We start from the raw sequence: 26,579 nt of genomic DNA, 5'->3' as shown, positions 1-26,579 counted from the left end.
GGCTGAAAGCCCTATGAAGCGGTATATAAGTCTAACTGCTACTGCTACTGCTACTGCTACTGATAAAATAATATTTATTTACACTCAGAGATGACTTTAATGCTAATCTATACATATTTTCCAATATTGCAAGACCAACCCACTCACAATGGATTTTTTAAAAATTTATCAACATGAATATAGAAACAGAGGAAGACCTAAATACAAATACAATTGGATAAATATCCTCACACGCATCTTTAGAATGTCTGTTCAAAGTTTGTGTCCCAATGTTGCACCATCAAATTGAGCAACGTTGTAATGTTAGGAAAGATAATAAAAAAAAAGATCCTTTAGTTAGCGTGAGGGCAATAGTTCCTGGCAAGTAATATTAAATAATGATAGATAATCCTACACAGTGAACAAATTTCACAGTGAGTTCTCAGCACAACTAATTCCCCACTAGGTAGCTGTGTACTCTAAAATGAGATACAAATATATCCACAGAGAGTTTAAATGAACTACGTGATTGTTTCTCTAGAAGGTCCTTTTGAAATAATAATCAGATTTGGGAGCATAAATAAACAAATACTCTTGCTTTTGTTAAAATATCAACAGTCCAAAATAGTAAACAAAGCAGAGATTCAAATAAAAGTTGCACGAATAGTAACCTATATGTTTCCAGCCAAGATGTACATAATTATCATCACAAAAGCACAAAAGTCTGATTTTGTAGTCAGTGTCCACATAATCCTAAACCAAACTTTCTTCTCCTCGTGTTGATTGTACCCTAATTCTTCCAGAAGAAGAAGATAAATTCAGAGGGAAGAAATGAGGCTGGATTTTCACGTTCCATAGAATGAGGCAGATTCTACTTCAGAATTTCATGCCCTCCAAATAAACTAATACTCCCTGGATGTAGACAGCTAAAAAAAACGCTCAGGCAATGCCAGACTGCCTGCTGGGCTACATTTATGCAAACAGACTCTTTATTTTGTTGTTTAATAGGTGAAAGCCTTAAGAAAGGCTGCTTCTTGTACCTGTAATCTCATTCTGTTGTATTTGTCAGCTTATTCTTCTGGCGGAATTTAAGAGATGAAAGGAAGAGGAAATATGACTTATATGATCCTGCAAGGTGAACTTAGCCATGTTGGTTTAGTAGAACAATTCGAAAGTCATAGCCAAACAATACATTTCTGAAAAATGAAGGATCACAAATCTGTGATAAAGAGCATCAGTGGTGGGTTTCAAAAATTGTTCGAACCTACTCTGTAGGTGTGGCCTCTTTTGTGGGAGTGGCTTGCCACCCATGTGACCGGATGGGAGTGGCTTGCCACCCATGTGACCGGATAGGAAGATGCCGACGACACTTGTCAGAACCACCTTAAATTACCTCACACACAGCACTGGCATGCATAAGAATATGATGTCAACTTGTTTTTTAAAAGGCATCTTTGGTTTGCATTAAAACAACTTCAACACACGCAATGTTCTGATTGCATCACAAACGCAGTAGTCATCCTCACCTTTCACAGAGGCACTGAGTTTTATAAATATGAGCATGATAGTGTAGAATAATCATATCCAAGGACCAGTGGTGGGTTTCAAAAAAGTTTGGAACCTCTTCTGTAGGTGTGGCCTGCTTTCCGGGTCCACTGGTGGAACCTCTTCTAACCGGTTCGGTAGATTTGACAAACCGGTTCTACCGAATAGGTGCGAACTGGTAGGAACCCACCTTTGATGTGCATAGAAAAAACACCACTACCTCTCAAATAACTTCATTTCTCATTCAGGCAGTCCTCGACTTACGGCCAAAATTGAGCCAAAACTTTCTGTTGCTAAGCAAGACATTTGTTAAGTGAATTTCGTCCTATTGTATGACCTTTCTTGCCATAGTTCTTAAGTAAATCATAGCACTTGTTAAGTTAGTAACACGGTTGTTAAAGTGGACCAGGCTTCCTCATTGATTGTCAAAAGGGGATCACATGGCCCCCCAGGACACTGCAACTGTCATAAATATGAGCCAGTTGCTAAGTCTCTGAATTTTGACCATGTGACCGTGGGGATGCAGCAACGGTGGTAAGTGTGAAAAACTTGCTTTTTTCAGCGCTGTTTTAACTTTGAACAGTCGCTAAATGAACTGCAATCCTCAACTGTAAGTCGAGGATTACCTGATTTAATAAGAAAAAAAGTAAGAATTCAAAACAGGATGCTGGGTTTAATTCATATATGGTATTGCAATGATATTAATATTAATATATGCATACAATTGCGTACTTTTGAGGCCTAAAAATTAAGGTCTAATTACCTTGCCTAGATTTGTTTCTGAATAGTTTCATTATTTTTCCTTCTGCACAATGCCATTTAACACACCATCATTAGCATTTTTTTATATATTAAATTTATGTCTCCTCGTCCACTTTTTTATCACTATGGAAACTGATTCCCCTTAGTTATTTATGTAGATCCATTCAACCTGCACACATTTTTAGGTTTCCTTACAAAGTATACTGTTCTGACCCCCTCCTCCATCCAGTAATGAATGCCGAGACAAGCTTAAATGAGAATGTCCTTTAATAACAAGTCCAGCCTCTCGTTGGCTGAAAGCCAAATCAACAAAAAGATAAACACTTTGGCAGGAAGTCCTACAAACCTTGGCAGCAATGCAAACAAACTCTGGCAGCAATCCAGCCTGTCAAGTTTGTTTCCCGTTAGTCCCTAACATTGACTTCTGCAAGAAGGGCGTGGCACAAGCAGTCTCCTTTATAATCTGGAGAGGAGCTTAATGAGCATCAGCTGAGCGTAATTACCTCCTGTAATTACATAGTTGTTCTTGACGCCGTGTAACCCTTCAACAGCGTGCATCCCGGAACAACTCACAGGTGGTTTCTGGATCACTCTCTCTTGTCTCCTCCCCACTGATCCAAGACTCAGGTGCCACCTGGAGGCCAACCAGTCTCTCTGCACCCTGCTCGGAGTCAGAACACTATCCAGGGTCCTCCACATCCTCCAGGGCCGACTCATAAGGCCCCTCGCTGTCGGAGTCTGACGGCAGCTCCAACGGCTCCTGCCGGGCCATAACAGTATACTATTCGAAGTAACTTTCCAAAGACCTATGGATGCATGTTTTCATTGTGGACAAATGCAACTTAAGCTATATAGCTGAAAATTGAAAGCAGGCAGTGGAGATCTTCCTCCAGAGTGAAGAAATTGGAAGATGTAAAGAGCTTGGTTTTGAATAAATGACTGGGGTAGGATGGGGACAGTGTATTTCAGAAAGTTAAAGATGTGATCACAAACATGTACGAGGAGATCAGGATTAAGCTTCAGCCACTGCAAAGAGAGCAAAGTGGAATTTGGTGTTAAAAGAGGTGTGAATACATAGCAGTAGACTTATATACCGCTTCATAGGGCTTTCAGCCCTCTCTAAGCGGTTTACAGAGAGTCAGCATATTGCCCCCAACAATCTGGGTCCTCATTTTACCCACCTCGGAAGGATGGAAGGCTGAGTCAACCCTGAGCCGGTGAGATTTGAACCGCTGAACTGCTGATCTAGCAGTAGCCTGCAGTGCTGCATTTAACCACTGCGCCACCTTGGCTCTTACATCCACAAACATTTAGATGCCCTTCTATTGTAGAACAGTAAGAGCCACGTGCATTTCTGCAGGAATGCACAAAGCCATAAAATGTTAGCTGGGTTGCAATATTCATCTTGAGAACCTCAACTTTCAGCCATTCTGCTTTTATACCATGAAAAAAATGTATTCTAATATTTAAATAATATTGCAGAAAATAAGTCACCTTTCTAAAATTAAAGGTCTAGAGGGATATGTTTGAAAATCCATTGCCTGGTCCAGATATAGGAAGTTCTCAATTGGAACTATCTATAGGTATCTATAAAATTTTCTCTTTCAGGTAAGAAGTTGCCCAATACCAAGCCAATCTGCTGATTGGTCTAGCCCTGTTCTTCCTTAATGATAGGAATGGCAAGTGTCCTTCAAGTTATTACTGAAGTCTAATTCCCATCAACTTTATCTAGTGTGGCCATTGTTAAGTGCTTATGGGAACTGACCTGTTTGTATATAGTGTGAGGTAAGCAGGACTATTTTCCAGATGTACTGTATTTTTTCAGAGTATAAGACGCACCAGAGTATAAGACGCACCAAGATTTTGAAGAGGCAAATTAAAAAAAACGTTTTTGCACTCTGGAGACCTCACAAAAATGGCCCGTTTTTCACAAAAATGGGCCCATTTTTTTTAAAAGGGCATGAATAGTTTTTAGGAGGCTTGTAGAGTGCTCCTGGGGGTGCCACCCCCCAAAAAATGAGCAAAAAATGGCCCATTTTTTCTTCTTCAAAAAATGGCATGTATAGCCTTTAGGAGGCCTATTGAGTACTCCTGGGTGCTGGGGGGGGGAGAGCAAAAATGGCCCATTTTTCACTCATTTTTGCCCTCCCCAGCCTCCAGAAGCACTCTGAAAGCCTCCTATGCATGGCCATTTTGGTGAAGGGGGCAGGGTTTCTGGAGGCAAAAAAATGCTGTATTCAGTGTATAAGATGCACCCAGATTTTCACCCTCTTTTTTGAGGGAAAAGGATGCGTCTTATACTCCAAAAAATACGGATTTAGAAACTTTTATTACCTTGACTCTTGCTTCATTCAAACAAATCACCTGATCAGGTTTTATTTTTGTTTTCCAGTTCCCTTTCACTTCCCATCAATTCACAATTGGCCATGAATATGAACATGGGTATTTTTTTTTCTAGTTAAAAATTTAGATATGAATAGCAAATTATGTTCTTTTTATTTGAAATGCTATATTCTCTCTGGAAACCGAGATTGTGAAGAAACTTCTGCTTTGCTTTTTAACAGATGCCAAAGTAAAGGGATCTCTCAGTTCATTCACAGAAACCTTCTCCCTAAGTAACCCATAAGAAAGGTTCAGCAAACAAAGAGGACAGTTAAGAAACAAGGTGATTGGCATTAAAACTGGCATGTTTATTTTTCCCATTGACATTTACAATGCCCGTAACAAAAACGTATATAAAAATATTCCTTTCTTAACATAAGTTCTTCAACCTTATGGCGGGTCTTCCTCAATCTTGGGTCTTCTTCTGGACAGAGCTGAGGTGGCATAGTGGTTAGGGTGCAGTACTGCAGGCCACTTCAGCGGACTGTTATCTGCAGTTCAGTGGTTCTAATCTCACCGGCTCAAGGTTGACTCAGCCTTCCATCCTTCCGAGGTGGGTGAAATGAGGACCCAGACTGTGGGGGTGATATGCTGACTCTGTAAACCGCTTAGAGAGGGCTGAAAGCCCTATGAAGCGGTATATAAGTCTAACTGCTATTGCTATTGCTATATTGTTCCTAGGATCTGTTGTGATCACTATTCCAGCTTAGGAGTCACAGTCCTCAGTTACTGAAACGATTTACTTTCCACAGCTTCTCAACTTCCTCCTTCAGGTCATGCTACTTCTCCAGTTTCTCATACTCCTTCCTGATGCTGCTGTTACTTGGCACTAACACATCTATCACCATGGCTGCTTTCTGGTCTTTGTCTACTGTTACATCTATAAAAGAAACAGCAAAGAGTCAATGAAACATCAATGTTTTTATTAAAGTAGTCTTACATAAAATGACATCACATGTTGCAAAATATTTTTAAAGATGGAGAACAACTTGCTTAACAATTGGTGCACATGAATTAACATGAGCCACCCACATTTTGGACATGTGATGCTACTTCAGCTGACTGCAGTTCTGCAGTTCGGCTATTCAAATCTCACGGCTCAGGGTTGACTCAGCCTTCCATCCTTCCGAGGTGGGTAAAATGAGGACCCGGATTGTTGTTGGGGGCAATATGCTGACTCTGTAAACCGCTTAGAGAGGGCTGAAAGCCCTATGAAGCGGTATATAAGTCTAACTGCTATTGCTATTGCTATTGATGCGACACCCAGAAAAATACGGCATCCTTCACTTAATCTTCCAGGGAAAAATTGAAGGCAAACGAGGTCCAGGCAGAAGAAGAACATCATAGCTTCAAAACCTAAGGGACTGGTTTGGACAAAACTCAGCAGCACTTTTTCATGCGGCTGTGGACAAAAATAGGACTGTCAACATGATTGCCAACATCCAATGACGGATATGGCACAAGAAAAAGAAGAACCCACTTTTCTAAGTAGTCCTTAGATGGGGCTTCTGGTAGCACTCCAAAAACTTTGTTCAGATATAGAAAGACAGATGAACTCATCAGGCTAATGCATAATTGATGGAATATGATTATTTTTCCTTCTTTGCAACATCCTCTTTTTCTCCGAACTATCTATTTCCATTGTCTTTCTGTTTTTAGACTACTGTTGAACAAAGAGAATTTTGTTGCCACAATTACCATATTTTTTGGAGTATAAGATGCACCTTTTTTCTTCAAAAAAGAGGCTGAAAATCTGGGTGCGTCTTATACACTGAATACAGCATTTTTTTGCCTCCTTAAGCCTCACCCCCTTCACCAAAATGTCTGTGCATACCCTTATAGAGGTTTTCAGATAGCTCCTGGGGGCTGGGGAGGGCAGACATGAGCAAAGAATGGGCCATTTTTTGCCCCCCAGCCCACAGCAGCACCCTATAAGCCTCCATAAGGCTATGCATGCAATTTGTTTGACAAAAAATGAAAACGTTTTCATGAAAAATGGGCCATTTATTGCTTGTTTTTGCCCCACCCCCACCGGAGCACTCTGCAAGCCTCCCCAAGGCTATTCATGCCTTTAAAAAAAAACGGGCCCATTTTCACAAAAAACGGGCTGTTTTTGGGAGGTTTGCAGAGTGCAAAAACTTTTTTTTCCATTTGGAAAGCTCTTTAACTGATTGATGAGAATTACATTGATCAAGTGCTGTGCCAGCAGAAACAAAGTCTTATGTGCTGCAGATTGTCAGCGATTTCCTTCTCCAGCACATGGATAAATACACCTGGAAACATCTACCTACATACATACTCTCTCCCTACCTACTGTATTTCTCTACCTACCTACCTACCTACCTACCTACCTTATCTCTCTCTCTCCCTATCTATCTACTGTATTTCTCTCTCTCTTTCTATTTCTCTCCATCCCTCTACCTACCTACCTACCTACCTACCTACCTACCTACCTACACACACTCTCTCTCCCTCCTTACCTACTGTATTTCTCTATCTCTTTCTATTTCTCCCTCATATATATATATATATATATATATATATATATATATATATATATATATATATATATGTATGTATGTATGTATGTATGTATGTATCCCTTTATCTACCTACCTACCTACCTACCTAACTAACTAACTAACTAACTAACTACTCTCTCTCTCCCTCCCTCCCTACCTCTCTCTTTCTTTCTCTCCCTCTCTCTATCTATCTACCTACTTTTTAAAAAAAAATTGCCTCTTCAAAACCTTGGTGCGTCTTATACTCCGGTGCATCTTATACTCTGAAAAATACAGGTATGTACATGATCCTCTTGTCGGAGCATGGTTTTTCTTTGAAGAGCAGCTTTACATATAATGCAAAGTAAGTATTATCTCTCTGATGTAGATCAACAATCATCTCTCAGTCATAAAGTTTATTAAATAAGCACTGGGACTAGTTACAATCCCCTATTTGCACAAATGAGATCCAATCAGTCAGCTCTTGATTTCAATAAACTTCTGATGACAAAACCAGTTGGCTTTAGTGGTTAGGGCACCAGGCTAGATAACGGGAGACCCTGAATTTGAGTCCCTTCCTAGCCATGACAGCTGCCTGGGTGACTTGAGGCCAGTCACTCTTTCTGAACATAACTCACCTCTGAGGTTTGTTGTAGGGAAAGTTGGAGAAGAAAGGATATCTTCACTGCCTTGAGCTGTTTGTAAAAAATAATAAAGGGTTACAATTAAATAAATAGTAAATATCCATTCAAAAAAATACTGCCACCAAAGAAGAAAAGGAGAAAAGAATGACCACTGGGTGCAGAACTATATTTATCTATTTATTCGCTTATTTATTTTATTTATTTATTTGCTCATTCATTCACTTATTCAATTTATATGCTGCTGATCTTACTTGCAAAGCAATCCTGGTATGTTTCCAATGACCTCATATGCTCTGGAGCATAATTTAATGAATTTCTAAAAGGGAGCAACACAGTGTTGGGATTCCAATAATTTACCAACCAGTTCTCTGTCCTAATGACCAGGTGGGTAGGTGGGGCTTAGTGGTCATGTGACTGTGTGGGCATGGCCAACTCAACATTACTCAGGTCGATGGGCGCTTCGCCTTAGCTGTTACAATGTAATAAGGGTTAACCGGAGAGGCAGTTTCTGTAAGCAGGGCAATAAAGATTAAGCTAGAAACAACACCAGAATGTTTCCTTCCTGCCTTCCTTTACAGGGATTAGCCCTGTAAAGCATAAAAAAACCAAAAGAAGATTTCTTCCAACAACCGGTTCTCTGAACCTCTTAGGAAGTTAAGAACCGGTTCGCCCGGATAGGTGAGAACTGGCTGAATCCCACCACTGGAGCAATGTAAAGGTTTCTGCGTGCATGTGTATATAGTTTTAAAATTCTAACACTCATGTGAAAAATCAGATGTCAACATTAAAATGTGAATTTTGAATTCTGGCATTCAATGTCAAAATCTTCTGCGTGTTTCACCTGTACAATATAGATCAATGATACAGAACTGCTGCACCGCCTTCACTCCTAATCACAATTCATTGTTGATGTTTATACCTTAATTATCTTCAAGAGTCTCCATTTCTTGACAGCAATATGTTTAGAGACCACACAGAAACTGAAGCTTGGAATAGTGAATTCAGAAACCAACGCCCTTTCAAAGAATGATTGTTCCACAGATAAGAACTTCAATGGAAATCTTCTATCTGATCTCTCTACAGGTTGATTCAAGTCTTTCCACACAGTCTCCCACACATTCATTTGACTTCATGCAATGCTTCTTACAGCACTAGCTTGTATCAAGAGAAAATCAGTTAATCTGCTTTTAACTGTTAAGCATGCTCCTTAATGACTACAAATCATTTGAGCAATGGCCAGGTTTTAATTATTAGTAATAAATCTAAGTTCATGCTAACTTTGAGTTCCCATGAATTGTTGGGACTCAATTTAGTCATCCTATCAATGATTCCATCATCCAGGTGAAAACGTGTTGATACCATGATATGGATAATGAAGGTAATTTTGGATATCCAAGAAGGATTTTTTATTATTCCAGGAGGCAACCTAAATAGATTACATGTGTGGCCAAATGATTTGAGCAAGACTTTCCCTAGTAACAACAACAACAACAAAAGTTTGGAAGCTAAGTTTAAGCTTTGGGTTTAGACCCTGGTTTTAATTGACGCTTATTGTGATCCAAAGTAGCAATAGCAATAGCAGTTAGACTTATATACCGCTTCATAGGGCTTTCAGCCCTCTCTAAGCAGTTTACAGAGTCAGCATATTGCCCCCAACAACAATCCGGGTCCTCATTTTACCCACCTCGGAAGGATGGAAGGCTGAGTCAACCCTGAGCCGGTGAGATTTGAACAGCCGAACTGCTGAACTGCAGTCAGCTGAAGTAGCCTGCAGTGCTGCATTTAACCACTGCGCCACCTTGGCTCTACAGTGACTCACACCTGATGAAAATCCAGCCACATTTAATTAATATACAACATTATGGGGCCAAGGGGGAATATTGTTCTTATCAAAGCATGGTTGTAGAGTGTTAAACTACAAGTGCAAACAAGGCCTTCATTAGAGCCTAATGTATAAAATCCCATAACTAAAAGGGGTTATTTAAGTCATCAAACTTTTTCAGTACAGAAATCCAAATTAAAACATTGCTAACAGATGGCTGTCTATCATGCATTTAAACGCTTCCAGTGAACAAGTCCTCCTGACATGCTCTGTGTAACTTATTGAATGTTAGAAAAGTGTTTTTAAAAGCTTTCCTATAATTTTAACTAATTATTCTGTGTCTTGTATTTTGAAGTGACATTGTTTCATTGTTTCAAGAATGCTGTAATATATATGGCCCTTTTTACTCATTGTTAAAAATCTCCATTTTCATTTCTCTTTCTCCTTGGATTTAGTACCTTGAAATGCTTTTAACACCTTGATTTAATTTCTAGTACTTTGAAATACCTCAGTACCTCATTAGCCTTCTCTAAACTTATCCCAGTTTGTTTGAAGCCCTTTTAATATTTTGTGCTGAAAACCAGAACCAGTGTTCGATATTAGATTTAATTCATACAGAATATGGTGAAACAATTGTTCAGAATTTGGAAACTACTCTGTTTAATGCAACCTAAATTTGGATTTGCCTTTTATGTAAAAATAAAAAAGTTGAGACTGTATGTTATCATCTTATTCTACTGCGCTAAAAAGAATTGAAAGTCAATGCTTTTCTTTCTTTTTTTTCTCTTTATGTTTGCCTCTTCCTCTTCTACTTTCCCACTATTTTTTATTTTTCTTTGTATTTTATGTTTTGATAAACTAATAAAAATAGGAAAAATGGAACTTTTTTGGAGCTGAATATATAGGAACTAAAACATGAATATTGAAATAACATGAGCAGAATGCTAGTAAGGAAAAGCATTACATTGTCCATGTCTACAAAAGATCAAGGGGAAAGTGATTTTGGCTGCTCAAAAGCAGGCTACTTAAACCAATACAATCTAGGCCAGAATTGAAAAAGAAAACATCAAATGATTTAAAGTGTAGAATGTGCAAAGAAGCAAAAGAGACAGTAGATCCTATTACCAGCTCATGCCAGAGGATTGCACAAAGTGATTATAAATAACATAATACAGCCTCCAAAATGATTCATTGGAACATCTATGAAAATTATAATAGGATAGGATAGGATAGTGTTCTGACCCCTCTCATCCCACACCAACACACTCCGAGCCAAAGATACTTTACAGCATTTAATAACAGACAGACAGGTCCTTGGCATCAAACCAGTACAGAGAAGCCTTGGCAGCAATCCAGCCTGCCAAGCTCACAATAATGTTCTCCAACATTAGTTCATGCGTTAACTTCTGCAAAAGGGGCGTGTGCACAAGCAGTCCTTTTATAGTCTGGAGAGGAGCCTAATTACCACCAGCTGAGTGCAATTACCTTCTGTAACTGCGCAACTGTTCCTGACGCCTATTAGCTCTTCAGTGCTGGGCATCCAGGAACAACTCACTGCTGACGTCAGGCTCACACTCCCTTGTCTCTTCCCCACTGGTCCAAGGCTCAGGCACCTCCTGGTGGCCAACCAGCCTCTCTGTGCCCTGCTCGGAGTCAGAACCCTGTCCAGGGTCCTCCACATCCTCCAGAGCCGACTCATAGGGCCCTCGTTGTCGGAGTCTGATGGCAGCTCCAACGGCTCCTGCTGGGCCACAACAGGATAGGATAGAATAGAATAGAATTCTTTATTGGCCAAGTGTGATTGGACACACAAGGGATTTGTCTTTGGTCAAATAATAAATAACATCTGCCAATAATAAAAAAAATTGGTGGGAACATATAGTTGAAAAGTAGTTAAAATGAGCATGTTAAACTATTGTGAAATTTCCAAGTACAGACTGATAAAATCTTGGCTTCAAAAACACTGGATAGCACTATAGTTGAAAAGAAGAAAGTGTGGATAATTGATGTGGCAATATCAGGGAATAGTAGAATTGAAGATAAAGAATAAGATAACAAAGTATCAAGATCTAAAAATCAAAGATGAAGACTATGCCATAAACCACCAGTGGTGGTCCCTGTAGTTTATTGGCATACAGGGTGCTGTTGTGACTCAGCAGAAGTTTGCTGTGAGTTGAGTCGGGATGCAGGAATAACAATGCAGCTGGGGCTCGTTAGTGGGGTTCTGGAGATAAAAGGACTGATGGTGCCACGCCATGGTTGCAGAAGTCAACGTTCGTCATTCATCGTTCGTTCGTGGTTCATCGTTCATCGGTCGTGGTTTGTTTGTGAGAGTCACTTGGATAAGTGATTTGCTTTCTGTAACCCTGATTCAAAGAGACACTTGGAGAAGTGATTTGTTTTCTTTCTGTACACCTGGTTTGGCCGTAAGAGATCTTTATTTTTGCATTCTGTTATCTTCTTGCCAGAGACTTTATTTATGTTTAATTTTGGGCTCGCAGCCAGCGGAAGTCAGGACTGATAAAGTTATTTCCTTTTAAGTCTGCCTGCCTGTCGTCTTTGAACGAGTGAAGAAGGGGGTTCAGAACAGGATGCTATATCAAAAAACCTTGGACATTCTTTCGAAAATCTGCACATTGACAAAATTTTCATCTTTTAATAACAAAAGACCAGTGTTCCTGCTTCTTTCACTTCTTATGCTAAGTCTTCTTTATTGGCTAGCATCTCTTTCGGTTCCTTGTAGCAGTAAGTCAACAATTACATAGTTATCTTTCTCCTCACACAATTTTTAGCAGTTTCTGCTTATTTAGCAAGAAGCAGCATTTAATCAGGGACAATGAGCAATCAGTGGCATTCAGGCCACCCTCTTTGTAGTGGCAGAGATTTAAGAGAGTGGGGAAAAAATTGAGAGCTAAGGCAGATTAGGAGAGATAAAGCTTTGAACTGAGATAAGTTTACTCATGAGTCAGAGATAAGACAACAGGGATGTAAGATAGAAAGTAAGTGACAAAAAATGCTTGTGAATAAGAAGTAAGATAAAGTGCTCAAGGGGTTTTGCTCTGTGTATGCCTTGCTGGTGTATCTGCCTATAGATGGAATTCAAGGACAGTGGATCAGTGGGCAAAGGACTCAGTGCTTCAGCTGAAGAGACAATTGAGGCCAAAAGAGATAGAAGAAGACACTGTGTAGTAGCTGAGAAAATGGACCAGGATTAGGTAGAGCCAAAGAGCTGATAAGCAGCTGACCATATCTAGAGGAATCAGCAAATAGCAATAGCACTTAAACTTATATACCACTTCATAGTGCTTTACAGCCCTCTCTAAGTGGTTTGCAGAGTTACCATATTGCCCCCAACAATTTAGATCCTCATTTTACTGTCTTCGGAAGGATGGAAGTTTGAGTCAACCTTGAGCTGGTCAGAATCCAACTCCTGGCAGTGGGTAGAGTTAGCCTGCAATACATTTCACCAGAAATGAGACATTTTGGCAAGGTAGCTATGGTGTGAGCATCCTTACCAAGGAATGAATTGGATTCACTGTGTGCATGCTATGTGGCTGAAAAAGTATTGTCTCTTTTAAGGAAACTGTTGGGATAAGTGAGAGAGATATTCAACAAGCCTCCAGAAACAAAGATTCCAGCCCACTGACTTCAGTAGTTATTGCTGTACAAAATTATTTTTAAATCTGTGTAAATCTAGTTTTGTACAGTATGGTTATTGTATTAGTGCATATAGTAAAGTGGAATTATTATTTAGCTCTGGTGCCATTACACATAACAAAACAAATGCTGTTTATTGATTTGTTCACAATCAGAAGTTGTTTTGGGGACTTACTGGATCTGTGGGGGGGGCAGAAATACCCCTTAGAGCTCCCAAGCTGGTTGCAGATTTGACAGTTGAATAGTTGAAGTATTTTGGCTGGAAATTAAATTTCAAAAAAATGATCCTAACAATTGGGAAATTTCCCTTGAGGGACAGTTTCTCAAACTCAGGATTACAAGAGTCAGTATGAGGGAAGAAAAGGGGAGTGCTCAAAGAACTACATTTGATTTGCACATTTCCTGAGAATCACAATTTAATATATGTTAAACCAGCTCTTTGAATAAATGTTCCATTTGCATTAACAAAATAAGGTGAAAGCTGTGAATTCGCAAACATGTGCCCTTATTGTTCAATGACAAAGGAGCCATGTGATTTTATACATGACCCGACAAATGCGCGGACGACAAAAGCGTGCCGACAAAACCGCAGCAAGAAAACTGTGACGTCATATACGCGCCCACAACAACGCCCAACATCTCCTCCGAGGATCCGCCAGCCGACACTGTCTGGCTGACGGCATCTGAAGGAGGCCCAAACCTGTGGGATCTCACCGGCCACTGGGAGGTATGTGGCAGTAGGCGGTCTCGCAGGTACCCTGGTCCTAAGCCATGTAGGGCTTTAAAGGTAATAACCAGCACCTTGAATTGCATCCGGAGACCAATAGGAAGGCAGTACAGCTCGCGGAGGATAGGTGTAACATGGGTGTACTTTGGTACACCCAATATCGCTCGCACGGCTGCATTCTGGACTAGTTGCAGTCTCCGAACACTTTTCAAGGGCAGCCATGTATGTATGTATGTATGTATGTGTGTGTGTGTGTGTGTATAGATAGATAGATAGGTAGGTAGGTAGGTAGGTAGGTAGGCAGGCAGACAGACAGACAGACAGACAGACAGACAGACAGATAGATAGATAGAAGGGATTCTTCCTCCAGGTCCTTACATCAGCTTGGCTGCTGTTGTAAACAGAATCCTGTCTTACCTTAGACCCCCCCGCCAGCTTCTTCATGACCCGTTTGATGTGCACAGTGTTGGGGAAAAAGAGTATTAGTGGAGATAATAATGGAATGCTACCCAGATTCAGTTGTCACTCTGCACTTCCAGGAGTGAAGGCAGGCATGAGACTTCTGCAACTGCTAATTAGAAAATTACACCACACTGAATGGCTTGGATTCTACTGGCAGCTAAACTTCTTCCCCCCCCAGTGTTCTAAAGTATTTTTTTTTGAATTGTTTGCTGTCAGCAAAACAAGCCAGCTACCTGTGATTCAACAGACAACAAAGCCCAGCAGCAAGATTTCAGTCAGATGATGTCACCCAGGTAAAATTGTACTGACAAGCTTTTAATTAAAGTTTTCCCACACATCTTTTGCGGCTGGTCCCCAAGAGCTATTATTCATTATGTGCCGATTGTCAGCCAATTGTGGGTTGGGAGGGAAATGTTTTATTTCCAAAGCCCTTGCTGACAGCTACAGAACACTTTGTTATGCAATGTTTACTTTCCCCCCCTTCTTTTCCTACAAGCATTTTTTTTTTAAAAAAAAGAAACACGCTAAAGGGGAAAATAAGCAGGTAGTCGTGTTTCTTTTAAGTGGAAATCCTATTAAAATGCATCTGTGAGTGGAAGCTGGGAAGGGAGGATGTGTGCCGACCAAGGTCTTGTGTGGAATTGGTGTCCACTCTCTCTGGTGAATGGTAATGCATCTAAGTGCACCTCTTAAGACCTGAAGCTCATTGTGGGCTTATTTGGGTGGGGGGCAGGGGTGGGTTTCAACCGGTTCGCGGCGGTCCCTGCGAACCAGTTGGTCGCCAAATCTGGAAGTAAGTAACTTCCGGGAATGGCGAAGGGCGCGCCCGCCCGCCCGCGGTCCTTACCCGGTTTTGATGAGTTCTGCGCTTCCACGCATGTGCAGGACGCATACAGCGGCTGCGCGATCGTCCAGGAGCAGCTGGAGCATCGTGCAGACGCTAGTACGCATGCGTGCACCGCGCGCGTGCACGAGGACGCCGCCGGTCCCGTTCCAACCGAACCGGTTGGAACAGGGCGAGAAACCCACCCCTGGTGGGGAGGGGAGAGGCAGGTCTTAACAAAAGCATTTTAGAAGACAGGGAAAAATGAAGATCTTTTGAAGGAGGAGGGAGGATAATGTATTTGTCTGAAACATCTTTTCCCATTTTAAAAATAAGACTTTCAGTATCGTTTCAAAAATAGCCAAGATTCACACAAGTAAGTAAAATCCAGTCCAGTGTATTCAAGTCTGCAATGAGATGAGATCTCCTACTGGAATCTATGAAGCTGAAGATGTTCTATATTTACAGAAAGGAAAACCTATTGAACAATCGATCAGTGGAGAATAGTCATCACAGCACAGGTCAAGTCCCAAATAGTTAAAACGGGTTAAAATAGTTAGAAGTTCCACAATTTACTCTTCGCTTCAATGAAATTGCTTGTAGTAGCTACAAGCAACTACAAGCAATCCTTGGAGGCCCCTCCCCATTCAAGTGGCATCTTGTGGAGGATAAAATGTACCCACAGCACAGCTGAATATCTTGCCCAGCTCATTTTCAAACAAGGTCATATACTTATGCAAATGAGTCAGGTATATGGATTCTCCCCACCATGCTAATTTTCTACACGTAAGGAGTGAATCTCCTAATCATGATTGACTGAGTGGCACACTACCAAACTGTTGTATGAATAGTCAGATGTCAATCTTACCATCTGAAATGTAGCAGTGCCAACTATTCTATTGTTCCTCTTAGAAATCCATTTTCTAAGCAAAATAATCCCTATCCCTTTGTCTCTTTGTACCTAAGAGATTTCTTACAGCTGCTGGCTTGCTGGCTGAAGCTTTGGGGATTTGTAGTTCCAACACATGTAGAGAACATTTAGTTAGGCAAAACGGTTGTAAAACATTGGTGGAACAACTTTTGTGATCATGTCAAATTTCAGGTGAGCGGTAGAAGGAAGGATATTCTGGTGGTTTTTTTTTAATTTTGGGGGGAAAGTTTGTTTTTATTATGCTCTACATGGGGCAGCCCTTGAAGAGCATTCGGAGACTTCAGCTTGTCCAGAATGCAGCTGCGCGAGTGATCGTGGGTGCACCTCGGTTCACCCACGTAACACCTATCCTCCGCGAGCTGCACTGGCTGCCTATTGGTCTCCGGATACGCTTCAAGGCGCTAGTCGTCACTTATAAATGCCCTTCATGGTATTGGACCTGGATACTTGAGAGACCGCCTGCTGCCAATTACCTCCACTAGACCGATTAGATCCCACAGATTAGGCCTACTCCGAATTCCATCCGCCGGCCAGTGTCAACTGGTAACTACCCGGAGGAGAGTCTTCTCTGGGGCTGCTCCGACCCTCTGGAACGAACTCCCCATGGAGATTCGAACCCTCAGCACCCTCCAGGCCTTCCGCAAAGCCCTTAAAACCTGGCTGTTCCGACAGGCCTGGGGCTAAAGAGCTGTTGCCCTGTCTCGAATGGTATGACTGTTGTGTGTTTTTAAATTATGCATTGTGATGTTTTGTTTTAATTTTTTGTCTGTATCCCCCTTCCCTGGTTTGTGAGCCGCCCTGAGTCCCCTTCGGGGGGAAAGGGCAGCATATAAATATAATAAACAAACAAACAAACATGTAGTAAATAAGTACATTGAGCAAAATATCTCTCATTTACACAGTCCTTCATGCTTTTGAAAGCATCTTCTATTAATTTTTCCATGAAAGCTTATTAGGGGATATGGCAGCATTGTATCTTGCCCATACTATGAATAAGGTGGAACCAAAAAAGAATAATTTGCAGTAAAAACATTACAAAACACATACAAACAAAAAAACAGAGATCTTATTTTATCTGCCACCAATCTGGGACTTTAGCAGTCGGAAGATTTTGTTTTTTCAAATGAGAGTGATTGTTTTAAAAATAAATCTGACCTAGTCATTCAGAGGAGCCATAATAAAAAATCAAATAAAAGTTCCTTGGAGCTCATCATTCTATATAAACGGCTCGCAGTTGGCAACCAATGAAAGTGTTAGTTTTGGCTGTCTTTTGAAAGGTGGCCTTAAAAGTCAAGAGCTTTATTATGCCCTGGTTCATTTTATTTCTTGTAATTAAAGTCCAACCAATGTACATTCCGTATAACTACTATGACTATTATATGCCCTTTAAGTCTTTAAAACTCTCTCTCTGGTATCTGCTTCTAGAATATAAATAATTATGTATTAAAGTGGAAATTGTAATGGTCAGTGAAATGCTTTATTATTGCAAAATCAAATGTAAGTAGTTTGTTTCATTGGAGAACTGCCATAATCTTGTGACAGTTATACTGTAAGTTATGGGCTGGGAGACAGATCAGTGCATTAGATTAATTCCTTGCCTTTTAAATCTATTAATCTACCACCTTTGGGACAAGTTTTTAAATCCACTCCAGACCGAAGTGACTGAAAATCATTCCCGCCTGACAGTTTTAAAAGATCAGAAATGAAATGTGTTAAGAAGGCCTCCTCTTGGCTGATACTGAACAGAAAGAATCATATCAAAATAGAGTCCGTATAGAAAATATTTTCATATTTTCATCTCCAAAAAAATAGAGAACCACGTTCCCAGAATACATTTTTTTTCTCCCAGGCTGAAGTCTATCATTAATACCAAGACTGAAAATACTGTCTTGATGTACAAACCAAGGCTATTTAAAAGTTAGTGATAGATTAAAATATTGGACAGGAAAAAAATGCTTTTGTGTCACAGATATGATATTGTTCAGAAGTTTATTTAATTATGCCCCAATTTTTCCTTTCTAAATTTCCAAATAACCAGGATCAGTGTTATAACATAGGCTGGTTCCTGCTAGGGCATACAAGGCCAGGAATCTTGCAGTGTTATTTTGCAGGTTAAAACAGGACCGTATACATGTTTAAAAAGGCAGACTTTGATTGTGCTCACCATCTTAATTTTTTTTTAGCTCCTATCACCATGGATGCCCCTGGAGCTGTGTGGATTCTGTTGCATGCAGATAAGCTGCAAGAACAAGTTCTACTATTCATAGTAGATCAGGGGCTTTCTGTTAAAGAGAGGAAACATTTAGAGATTTCTCCTCTTTCCCTTTCATCACAAAAGCTCCTTTTCTGAAGCAAAGACACAAGAGGAGAGAGGAATCACAACAATCTCCATCTTTTTCCACTTGTGCTAACAAGACATGGATCTGCTTGTGATGCATTTTTAATCTAGTCGATGTAAACCCACTGTTAAGAAAATCTGAATTCTGAGGCCCATATATATTGCGTAATTTTTCCTGGTATACTCTTTAGTATATTTTATTCTAAATTTTTTATAGTTTTGTGAGATCTGCTTGGATTTGTTTGCTGATCAAAGGGTAAAAACTACAACCTTATGCTCAACCGCGCGGGATTTTATTTTGCCATTTTGTATTTTGTGTCTGGGTATTAGTTTCCAGCACATTTTTCTATCCATAATGACGGAGATATATATATGTTGTTGTATTTGTGCTGATAAATAAATAAAGGGAGACTAGTATAGATCTATTTCAAGCTATTTAGCTCTCATCAGCTAGCCATACCCTAACTGGGATTCGAACCTGGGCTATATTACATACTAGGCAGACTTCTTAGCCATTAGGCCACAGGCTCTTATCCGTTTTCAGCAAAGCCAGGGTGAAAGGTATCTATTAGATTTCTTTTACAACCCCCGGTGTGCCCAAATATGGGAGGAAGATCACTACTTCCATTCTCTGTCCTTCGGCTCGTCACAAGAGACCATCCAGGCAGAAACCCAATATTTTTACTGTTGTCTTTTTTGTTCCATTTTGTTGTATTTGTGCTGATAAATAAATAAAGGGAGACTAGTATAGATCTAGTATACTCCACCAATAAACCATCTTTCCAAGCAGCCTCCATGTCTCCAGTGTCTTTTTCCCCACTTGGAGCCAAACCCAGAAGGACATTTCTTTCATCAGTACCATAAAACAGTCAGGCAAGTATAAATAAAATACATTTGGATTCACAAAATACTGATTAGTTTAATATGAGTTTCAAATGGCAGATTGCAATGTGATTACTAGATGATGTTCTAATGCACACCTGTACAGTGCTAGTGTGGTAACCTTTCCACTAATGTAGGAAAACTGATCTCCAAAAAGAGAGCAATGTGGGTATATAAGACCATGAGATTATTAAGCTCAGAATTATATGCACTATAGAAAAAAAGCTTTCCAGAACTTCAGATAGATTGTTGCTCGGTTTAACAAGAAAAGTCTAGGGATTAAGACAGTAAAATTGTGTACGCCATGTGAATTCTGCCACAATAGATCTCTTACCTTCCCTGCGTGGGAAGAAAACAAATGTTGAGAAATTGGATCACCTTCTTTCTCTCAGCCCAGCAATGTCGTCAGGAGATCAGGAGATCTTCGTTGTTTTTCTACCACTCGGACTTCAAGCTAGACAAGAATTGTTTCTGAGTTGCCTCAGCCCATGATTAGAATGCGCAGGTGACAAGAGTCGTGGTGGCACTGCGGTTAGAATGCAATATTGCAGGCTGAGTCAGAACTGAAGAAGCTTCTTGGATGAGAAGTGAAATGTCTTCATGGAAAAACAAGGAAGTCCAGTTGCCTTTTGAAAAAAAGCTACCTTTGGGACGTATAAACCAACTATATTCATTGGTTCCACCACAATACCGTGAAGCCCTTATCCGCGGAGACATAAGCGCGAGTGCTAATCCGCGCCGTCCAAATCGCTAAAGCAAATGCGACCTTACCGCGCTGACATAAGGGCGGAGGGCAAATCCACGCCTTCCGAAGCACCCAAAACCTAACCCTAACCCTAACCCTAACCCTAACCCTAACCCTAACCCTAACCCTAACCTTAAACCTAACCCTAAACCTAACCCTAAACCTAACCCTAAGCCTAACCCTAAGCCTAACCCTAAACCTAACCCTAAACCTAACCCTAAACCTAACCCTAAGCCTAACCCTAAGCCTAACTCTAAACCTAACCCTAAGCCTAACCCTAAACCTAACCCTAAACCTAACCCTAAACCTAACCCTAAGCCTAACCCTAAGCCTAACCCTAAGCCTAACCCTAAACCTAACCCTAAACCTAACCCTAAACCTAACCCTAAACCTAACCCTAAACCTAACCCTAAACATAACCCCTAAACCTAACCCTAAACCTAACCCCTAAACCTAACCCTAAACCTAACCCTTACCTTAATTTAAATCAGCTTTCTGCCGCCGCGCTGTTTTAAAGCGCCCTTCTGTCGCCGCGCTGTTGTCGCGGCGGTGATGACGTGCGGTGATGATGTCGTGGCTTTAGCGACGCGGTTTTATCATCGCTACTTTGACGAGCGCGGTTTTGTCGTGCCACGATATTCATTAAATTGTATACAGGTTTTTTAGTATTACCTCTCTGGTCATGTCTTCAGTCCTGTCCCTAATACTGATTTTTACAATCATTTTTTTACATCATGGGGATTTAGGTAGCCTATAGGACATTACTTCAATTTATGTTTACAAAGCACCAAATACCATTACAGTTATTAATACTTTATTGTGTCAAGGTTTACTTAATTACTGTAATAGTCTTTTCCCCCATGAATTTGAATGGGGAAGACTCCAAGCAAGCCCATTCAAACCTCCTCAGGAGGAGCCCCATTGAATGTAATAAATACATATTTTCAGTGTAGTCTTAAGAACACAATAATAGAAATCAGAATCTCGCACTTAGCTCAAAGAGGTTAGTAATAAAGTACAACTCCATCTGCTTTAGTTCCGATCTGGTAATTAATTAATTAAAATTATATTTAAAAAATTGAAAATAATGCAGATCAGAAATTTGTTCCTAGAAGCAGATCATTCACTAGAGTAAATCTTTTCTAATCTGTTAATCTCATCTTTTTGTGCATTAACGGCACAATGGGGTAATGTAGAAATGCATAATATTGTGTCCTATCATTCTTTCTGCTCTTCCACAACAGGCAGTATTTAAATGGCCTCATGCTACCACTTCCTCCTCCTTTTCTTCCTCCTCCTCTTCTTTTCCAGTGTAAGCTTCCTTCTTGTCTCTGCCTCCTCTTTGTGTTTCCTCCAGCTTCTATCAGTCAAATTTCCCCCTCAGAAAATGAGGGTACATTCAGATACAAACAAAAGCAGCATTAATTAGTGTTTCTGAATGTCATATTTTAATTAAATCTTTCTTACTTCAGGGAACAATAGCAGTCTTCTTTTAATAGGATCTTCCAGATGTTGTTGCTGAGGCTAAGCATAAAAAAGAAGACAGCTGGACATTAAAGTGTAAACATATTGTGAAGATTTGAGAGAAGGCAAACTCTGGCTTCATGTTATCACAGTAACTTCAAGATAACATTGTAAAAAAAAAAAGGCAGCCATTGTCCCCTAGCAATGAAATGTGATAGTGTCCGTGATTCCAGTTTCATATCTTTTTTTTTTTTCATTTTAAACTACTACAAAGATATAGCTGTTATATTGGTCTACAGAATGTTCAAAACTCTTCATCTGAATTATATCAGATTTCTCCTGTAGTCGTACCTTCTTATATGCTTTAGAAATGTCAAGATTACAAATTTCAGAATGTCCAATAAATATGACTGCATCTCTCCCTGCATTGTCTCTACCATCTAGGCTTCAAGGTCAAAGTTTGAAGATAACACCTTGCTCTACAGCTCTTCCCCCCTTGCAGTGGTGGGTTTCAAAAATTGTTTGAACCTACTCTGTGGGTGTGGCCTCCTTTGTGGGAGTGGCTTGCCGCCCATGTGACCGGATGGGAGTGGCTTGCCACCCATGTGACCAGATATGAAGATGCCGACGACACTTGTCAGAACCACCTTAAATTACCTCACACACAGCACCGGCATGCATAAAAATATGATTTTTTGTTTTTTAAAAGGCATCTTTGGTTTGCGTTAAAACAACTTCAACACACGCAATGTTCTGATTGCACCACAAACACAGTAGTCATCCTTACCTTTCACAGAGGCACTGAGTTTTATAAATATGAGCATAATAGTGTAGAATAATCATATCCAAGGACCAGTGGTGGGTTTCAAAAAAAGTTTGGAGCCTCTTCTGTAGGTGTGGCCTGCTTTCCAGGTCCACTGGTGGAACCTCTTCTAATCGGTTTGGTAGATTTGACAAACCGGTTCTACCGAATAGGTGCAAATTGGTAGGAACCCACCTTTGCCCGCTTGATAACACCATGCTGATTTAAAGTTCTACGTACAGGCTCATGTCCCCCAGTTTTGAACCATGGAGAACAAGATCAGTGAGGATGGAGCCAACCCGATATACCCTACCCCATTCTTCCACTCACATAATAGCCCGCTGAAAAATGACTCAAGATATTATACTGAAAAAATAATTCTTTCTTGATCCCACTAATTTCTAGTACATATTTATATTGTAATAACATAAAATCAATAAATTTGATAGGATTAGTGGGGGGACATATTGGGCTGCAATAGACAGAAAAGGTATTTGGATGCTTTGGTAGGTCACAAACCAGAGGTGGGTTCCTACCAGTTCACACCTCTTCGGTAGAACTGATTCATCAAATCTACCGAACTGGTTAGAAGAGGTTCCACAGTGGACCCGGAAAGCAGGCCACACTTACAGAAGAGGTTCCAAATTTTTTTGAAACCCACCACTGGTCCTTGGATATCATTATTCTACACTATCATGCTCATATTTATAAAACTCAGTGCCTCTGTGAAAGGTAAGGATGACTACTGCGTTTGTGGTGCAATCAGAACATTCTGTGTGTTGAAGTTGTTTTAATGCAAACCAAAGATGCCTTTTAAAAAACAAGTTTACATCATATTCTTATGCATGCCAGTGCTGTGTGTGAGGTAATTTAAGGTGGTTCTGACAAGTGTCGTCGGCATCTTCATATCCGGTCACATGGGCAGCAAGCCACTCCCATCCGGTCACATGGGCAGCAAGCCACTCCCATCCGGTCACATGGGCAGCAAGCCACTCCCATCCGGTCACATGGGTAGCAAGCCACTCCCACAAAGGAGGAGTAGGTTCGAACAATTTTTGAAACCCACCACTGTCACAAACTGAACATAAATCAACAGTAAAATGTTTCCACCAACAAAACAATGCAATCCATAGATACAGGCTATATCAACAAAATATAGTATCAAGATCAAAGTAAGTTTTCTTTTTTCTATATTTTTCATTGGTCAATCTGTATCTAGTTCTGGGCATCATATTTTAGAAATGATATCATCAGCAGGTTGGAGCAGAAGAGATTAACCGAGATGATAAGAGGCCCCACAGGAAACACTTACAAGGAATGACTGAAAGTGTTGGGTATGATCATCAGACTTCAGGGAGACATGGAGCTATTTCAAGTATCTGAAGGGTTGTCATGCAGAAAATATGGAAGAATTGTTCTGCATTGTTCTGGAAGAGTAGAAAATAAACAATGGAAATACAATTACAAAGAAGATGTGGAGATAATGTTCCTAACAGTAGGAGCTGTACAACAATGAAACAAATTGCCAAGGGAAATATTTAAAAAGAGGTAAAAATGGCCTTCTGGGTGAAATCCATATTAGAAACACAGATTATTGCCTTATCCTAAGGCACGCCCTTGGTATGTCTTGCTAAGAGTTGATGGGTAGAGAGGCTACATTGATGGATAGAGAGGCTCAGGTCTTCAAATGGGAGGAGAGATACCCAGAAATGTATCTGGAATGCGTGGCACGACAAAACCGCGCTCGTCAAAATAGCGGTGATAAAACCACGTCGCAAAAGCCGCGACGTCATCATCGCATGTCATCACCGCTGCGACAAAAGCACGGTGACAGAAGGGCGCTTTAAAACAGCACGGCGGCAGAAAGCCGATTTAAATTAAGGTTAGGATTAGGTTTAGGGGTTTGCTTTAGGGTTAGGTTTAGGTTTAGGGTTAGGGTTAGGGTTAGGGTTAGGGTGCTGAGTGCTTCGGAAGGCGCGGATTTGCCCTCCGCCCTTATGTCAGTGCGGTAAAGTTGTATTGCTTTAGCGATTCGGATGGCGCGGATTAGGGTTCGTGCTTATGTCTCCACGGATAAGGGCTTCGCGGTATTGTGGTGGAACTTCTGGAATGATGGTCTTCCCATTGTGTATGTCAGAATGACTTTGTATAGGGAGCAGTCAGATAAGAGACAGAATTGTCCACAGCTGGATAATGGACAGGGCAAGAGGCTGAGAAAAGCCCCTCCCAATTTCTCAAGTTATAAAAGAGACAGATGAGAACTCTACTTTCAGACTTGCAAGATTCACAATGAAGTTGAATTAGCTCATCTGGTCGTGTTTCTTGTCTGGTCTACCTGGCAAAGCTGACACATTGAGCTGTAGCTTTGTGGAGATAAAGCCAATCACAAGATGCCACCCCCACAACTGCAGATAAACTCCAGAGGGAGTTATTGCCATCATTATAGCTCTCAATCAAGAATGGTAAATAACAGCAGAGGGGTGTGGGAAGGGTTGTCTGTTTCTTGGGCTGCCCAGGTGGGTTGAATCCTTCTTGCTGTATAAGAAGCATTTGATGGCTTTGGCACATATTATTTATTTTAATTACGATAATGTTTTATAACATGTTAGTAAATGTTCTGCAGTGTAAGTAATTATTATTAACATGAGACATCACAGCAGGCCTCTGCTATTAAATTTCCATCTATTTTCTGTGGCTGAAATTACAGGGTGTGCCTATTAGCAGTATGCAAATGAATGCTATTCTTTAGGCAGAATTCAACAAAGAATACATACTGTATGTTGCCATTCCCCAACACCATTTCTTTGTTTCTCTCTTGCAAACTTAAGAGGAAGGAAACTTCCATAGCCAGTCATTATGCCAGCTGATAGTTACATTTTGCAAAATCCCCACTTGTCAATTGTGCAGCCAACTTTCAATTTGACTTGTTTCAGCTCTGATACATATGGAAAGATTAGCTCCCTTGATTTCTGGGATGTGATCGTGGGTATTGTCTTAATGTACCCTAACGTTTGAGTATTTACCAACTGTGAGATTCTAGTGCTACACAGGGTCGCTCTTCCTAAACAGGCCATTAAAAGAAAAGGGAAAATATAGGGAGAGGGTGTCCAAATTTTAAGTAGAACAATGGATAAATGAATCAGGGGAAATATTAGCATACCTGAGTGTTGTGGCCCAGCAGGAGCCGTTGGAGCTGCCACCAGACTCCGACAGCGGGGGGGGCTATGAGTCGGCCCTGGAGGATGTGGAGGACCCTGGACAGGGTGCAGAGAGGCTGATTGGTCACCAGGTGGCGCCTGAGCCTTGGATCAGTGGGGAGGAGACAAGGGACAGTGACCGAGAAACCAACAGTGAGTTGTTCCAGGTTGCATGCTGTCAAAGAGCTACTCGGCGTCAAGAACAATTACATAATTACAGGAGGTAATTACACTCAACTGATGGTCATTAGGCTCCTCTCCACACTGTAAAACAGACTGCTTGTGCCATGCCCTTCTTGCAGAAGTCAACGCTTTGACTAAAGAGAAACAAACTTGGCAGGCTGGATTGCTGCCAGAGTTTGTCTGAATTGCTGCCAAGGCTTGTCGGCCTTGCTGCCAAGGTCCTTATCTGTTTGTTTACTTGGCTTTCAGCCACCGAGAGTCTGGTCTTGTTATTAAAGGACATTCTCATTAAGCGTGTCTCGGCTTTCATTACTGGATGGAGGAGGGGGTCAGAACACCTGAGCTATGGTTGAAATAACTTTAGTCTTTAGTGCAATGTAGGGGAATCTCTGGCTGAATAATTTTATGTAAGAGTGGGATTGGTCTACAGTAGGGAGTTTCAAGTATTTTCAAGACAACTGAAGTTGTTGCTTTGAACAGGTGAAGCTTAAAGGACAGAAAATTAGCACTTCAGTGAATCAACCCCCCCCCCCTTTTAGCTGCTCAGGAACCACATCAAGTTCTCACGAAATTTTTGCATTCAGTGGAACATAGTTTGAAAAACTCTGACCAAAAAGGATGACAGAAATTGTTACTAAAAGAGATGTTTCCATATAGCCTTTTTTTCTCCTATTCTTCATGAGCGGGGAGATGAATAATTTAATATACATCATCAAGTTATGGAGAGGAGAAA

The sequence above is a fragment of the Thamnophis elegans genome, chromosome 6 (assembly GCF_009769535.1).
Source record: "Thamnophis elegans isolate rThaEle1 chromosome 6, rThaEle1.pri, whole genome shotgun sequence".
In the NCBI taxonomy this organism is placed as follows: domain Eukaryota; kingdom Metazoa; phylum Chordata; class Lepidosauria; order Squamata; family Colubridae; genus Thamnophis; species Thamnophis elegans.
This window is presented reverse-complemented; position numbering follows the sequence as displayed.